This window comes from Oncorhynchus kisutch, linkage group LG18 (assembly GCF_002021735.2).
Source record: "Oncorhynchus kisutch isolate 150728-3 linkage group LG18, Okis_V2, whole genome shotgun sequence".
NCBI classification, from domain to species: Eukaryota; Metazoa; Chordata; class Actinopteri; order Salmoniformes; family Salmonidae; genus Oncorhynchus; species Oncorhynchus kisutch.
Genome location: NC_034191.2, coordinates 9170525 through 9175524, shown reverse-complemented (window position 1 = coordinate 9175524; position 5000 = coordinate 9170525). Strand labels below are relative to the sequence as shown.

General features: G+C 50.8%; 1 protein-coding gene across 1 annotated transcript in view; it reads right to left on the bottom strand.

The window, feature by feature from the left end:
• tiparp (TCDD-inducible poly(ADP-ribose) polymerase) overlaps positions 1-5000 on the bottom strand; it is a 31619-nt gene that overhangs the window by 20124 nt on the left and 6495 nt on the right. The gene's annotated exons all lie outside the window — the stretch shown is intronic.

The window sequence follows — 5000 nt, the reverse complement described above, 5'->3', positions numbered from 1 at the left end:
GAACAGGAGAGGGAGAGGAACAGGTAGAGTAGAGAACAGGAGAGGGAGAGGAACAGGTAGAGTAGAGAACAGGAGAGGGAGAGGAACAGGTAGAGTAGAGAGAGAACAGGAGAGGGAGAGGAACAGGTAGAGTAGAGAACAGGAGAGGGAGAGGAACAGGTAGAGTAGAGAACAGGAGAGGGAGAGGAACTGGTAGAGTAGAGAACAGGAGAGGGAGAGGAACAGGTAGAGAGAGAACAGGAGAGGGAGAGGAACAGGTTAGAGTAGAGAACAGGAGAGGGAGAGGAACAGTTAGAGTAGAGAACGGAGAGGGAGAGTAACAGGTAGAGTAGAGAACAGGAGAGGGAGAGGAACAGGTAGAGTAGCGAACAGGAGAGGGAGAGGAACAGGTAGAGAGAGAACAGGAGAGGGAGAGGAACAGGTAGAGAGAGAACAGGAGAGGGAGAGGAACAGGTAGAGTAGAGAACAGGGATAGGGAAGAGGAACAGGTAGAGAGAGAACAGGAGAGGGAGATGGAACAGGATAGAGAGAGAACACAGGAGAGGAGAGGATCAGGTAGTAGAGTCGTAGAGAACAGGGAGAGGGACAGGTCGAGTACGAGAACAGGAGAGGGAGCGGAACAGGGTAGAAGCTCGAGAACAGGAGAAGGGGAGAGGAGGACAGGTAGAGAGGAACAGGCAGGAGTAGGGAGGAGGAACAGGTAGATTAGAGAACAGGGAGAGGGATGAGGGACCAGGGTAGGAGTAGAGAACAGGATGAGGGAGAGTGACAGGTTGAGATAGAGAACAGGAGAGGGTAGAGTAACAGTAGTAGAGTAGAGATGAGAGCAGGAGAGGGAGAGGAACAGGTAGAGTAGAGAGAGAAACAGGGGAGGGAGAGGAACAGGTAGAGTAGGAGAGAGACAGGAGAGGGAAGAGGAAACAGGTAGAGTAGAGAATAGGAGAGGGAGAGGAACAGGTAGAGAGAGAACAGGAGAGGGAGAGGAACAGGTAGAGTAGAGAACAGGAGAGGGAGAGGAACAGGTAGAGTAGAGAGAGAACAGGAGAGGGAGAGGAACAGGTAGAGTAGAGAACAGGAGAGGGAGAGGAACAGGTAGAGTAGAGAACAGGAGAGGGAGAGGAACAGGTAGAGAGAGAACAGGAGAGGGAGAGGAACAGGTAGAGTAGAGAACAGGAGAGGGAGAGGAACAGGTAGAGTAGAGAACAGGAGAGGGAGAGGAACAGGTAGAGTAGAGAACAGGAGAGGAGAGGAACAGGTAGAGTCGAGAACAGGAGAGGGAGAGGAACAGGTAGAGAGAGAAGAGGAGAGGGAGAGGTACAGGTAGAGTAGGAGAATAGGAGAGGGAGAGGAACAGATAGAGAGAGAACAGGAGAGGGAGAGGAACAGGTAGAGTAGAGAACAGGAGAGGGACAGGTCGAGTAGAGAACAGGAGAGGGAGAGGAACAGGTAGAGTCGAGAACAGGAGAGGGAGAGGAACAGGTAGAGAGAGAACAGGAGAGGGAGAGGAACAGGTAGATTAGAGAAGCAGGAGAGGAGAGGGACAGGTAGAGTAGAGAACAGGAGAGGGAGAGGGACAGGTAGATTAGAGAACAGGAGAGGGAGAGGAACAGGTAGAGTAGAGAGAGAGCAGGAGAGGGAGAGGAACAGGTTAGAGTAGAGAGAGAACAGGAGAGGGAGAGGAAACAGGTAGAGTAGAGAGAGAACAGGAGAGGGAGAGGAACAGGTAGAGTAGAGAGAGAACAGGAGAGGGAGAGGAACAGGTAGAGTAGAGAGAGAACAGGAGAGGAGAGGGAGAGGTAGAGTAGAGAGAGAGCAGGAGAGGGAGAGGAACAGGTAGAGTAGAGAACAGGAGAGGGAGATGAAGAGGAGAGGGAGAGGAACAGGTAGAGAGAGAACAGGAGAGGGAGAGGGAGAGGTAGAGTAGAGAACAGGACAAGGAGAGGAACAGGTAGATTCGAGAACAGGAGAGGGAGAGGTACAGGTAGAGTAGAGAGAGATCAGGAGAGGGAGAGGAACAGGTAGAGAGAGAACAGGAGAGGGAGAGGAACAGGAGAGGAGAGAAACAGGTACAGAGAGAACAGGAGAGGGAGAGAAACAGGTACAGAGAGAACAGGAGAGGGAGGAAACAGGTAGAGTAGAGAACAGGAGAGGGAAGAGGAACAGGTTAGAGTAGAGAACAGGAGAAGGAGAGGAACAGGAGAGGGAGAGGCACAGGTAGAGTAGAGAACAGGAGAGGGAGAGGAACAGGTAGAGTAGAGAACAGGAGAGGGAGAGGAACAGGTAGAGTAGAGAACAGGAGAAGGAAGGAACAGGAGAGGGAGAGGCACAGGTAGAGTAGAGAACAGGAGAGGGAGAGGAACAGGTAGAGTAGGGAACAGGAGAGGGAGAGGACCAGGTATTGTAGAGAGAGAACAGGAGAGGAGAGGAACAGGTAGAGTAGAGAGAGAACAGGAGAGGGAGAGGAACAGGTAGAGTAGAGAGAGAACAGGAGAAGGGAGAGGAACAGGTAGAGTAGAGAGAGAACAGGAAGGGAGAGGAACAGGTAGAGTAGAGAGAGAACAGGAGAGGGAGAGGAACAGGTAGAGTTAGAGAGAGAACAGGAGAGGGAGAGGAACAGGTAGAGTAGAGAGAGAACAGGAGAGGGAGAGGAACAGGTAGAGTAGAGAGAGTGGTGTCTGTGTCTGGACATCTCTTTGCATTGTTTGGGAAGGGCCCGTCAGTAAGCTTTTTCACTGTTACACTACTCCTGTTGTTTACAAAAGCATGTGACAAATAAAATGAGATTTGTTTGATTGAACTTGTGGGCACTAGAAGTCAGTTGGCCCATCCGCACAAGGAAAAGTGCTATTTCTAGGTGGTCTAGGGTTAGAATCTGTGCGGGTTAGAGGTCAGGTTTATGATTAGGAGTTAGTGTGAGGTTTTGGGGTTGAGGTTAGGATAGGAGTTTGAATGTGTGTCTCCACAAGGTTAGTAAAACAAGACTGTGTGTGTATGTTTTTGTGTGTGTGTGTGTGTTGTGTGTGTTTGTGTGTGTGTGTGTTTTTGTGTGTGTGTGTGTGTGTGTGTGTGTGTGTGTGTGTGTGTGTGTTGTGTGTGTGTGGTGTGTTGTGTGTGTGTGTGTGTGGTGTGTGTGTGTGTGTGTGTGTGTGGTGTGTGTGTGTGTGTGTTGTGTGTGTGTGCGTGCGTGCGTGTGTGTCAGCACAGTCAGCCACAAGGCCATAAATCATGAGGAATGTGTGAACTATCACATTTATGAGCAGAATAGAACTAGACACCAGCCATAGATGTTCACCCAACTGTCTTTTCCCTGATCACGCTACCCTCTATCTCAAGTACAACACACACACAACACACACACACCACACACACACACACACACACACACACACACACCACACACACACACACGGCCTCCAATTAGTTCCTCTCAGTCCAGACATCACAATAACTTTCACTACAGAGAATTCTCCTTCTGTTCATATAAACACACCTAGAGAAGCTGCAGCCAACCAAGCTGAAAACAATGGGTTATAACGAGACAGACCAGCTCTAGAAAATAAAAAGATCAACACATTTTGAAAAGGGAACAAGTGTTCATTTTAACTGTGATATTCAGTCCTACAATATTCTAGAAATAATAATATACAGGTTAGAATATTACACTTCTTCAGTTTCCCCACTTTTTTCTCTCGTATCTTCAGTGATGCCAGACAATCATCTACCCTCCTTCTCCTTCCCCCTCTCTCTCCTCTGTCTCCCTCCAGTCTGTCCCCCTCTCTGTCTCTCCTCTGTCTCCCTCCAGTCTGTCCCCCTCTCTCTCCTCCTCTGTCCCCCTCTCTCTCCTCTTTCCCTCCAGTCTTTCCCCCCTCTCTCTCCTCTGTCTCCCTCCTCTGTCCCCCTCTCTCTCCTCTCTTTCCCTCCAGTCTTTCCCCCCCTCTCTCTCCTCTGTCTCCCTCCTCTGTCCCCCTCTCTCTCTCCTCTCTCTCCCTCCAGTCTTTCCCCCTCTCTCTCCTTCTCTCTCTCCTCCTCTGTCCCCCCCTCTCTCTCTCCTCTCTTCCCTCCAGTCTTTCCCCCTCCTCTCCCTCCTCTCTCTCTCCCTCCAGTCTGTCCCCCCTTCTCTCCTTCTCTGTCTCCTCCTCTGTCCCCCCCCTCTCTCTCTCCTCTCTCTCCCTCCAGGTTCTTCCCCCTCTCTCTCCTTCCTCTCTCTGCCTCCAGTCTGGTCCCCCTCTCTCCTCCTCTCTGTCTCCTCCTCTGTCCCCCCCCTCTCTCTCTCTCCTCTCTCTCCCTCCAGTCTTTCCCCCTCTCTCTCCTCCTCTCTCTCCCTCCAGTCTGTCCCACTCTCTCCTTCTCTGTCTCCTCCTCTGTCCCCCCCTCTCTCTCCTCCTCTCTCTCCCTCCAGTCTGTCCCCTCTCTCCTTCTCTGTCTCCTCCTCTGTCCCCCCCTCTCTCTCCTCCTCTGTCTCCCTCCAGTCTTTTCCGTCTCTCTTTCTCTACGGGCCAGGTAAGCAGCTTCAAAGTGAAATTCCGCTTGCTAAATGAAGTTCACAGCGTAAGTCTGGGAGTTCATTAAGAGAGCCAATCAAATGCCAGACACAGTCCAAAGACACACCCCTTTTTGGGAGAGACAGAACTCAAAGCCTGGATTAAAATGTGGTCTTTCCAGGGGTGCAAAGACACACCCTTACTGAACAGTCACACACACACACACCTCTAAAATTCATTTCAGGTCATATCCTGAGAACAGTGTCAGAGTGTGTGAAGAGAAGAACAGAGAGAGAGGAGGATGAAAAGAGGAGTGTAGACAGACGGTAAGAGTGTGGAGTCATCTTGGAGGAAGGTCATGGTCATTACACCCAATGAACCAATCACAAAGCAGTACCGGGATCACCACGGCAACAGGGGCAACGACTGACCAACCATGGTGACACAATAGTGCCAGGTGAAACAATCAGGGCAAGCACGCACGCACACACACACACACACACACACACACACACACAC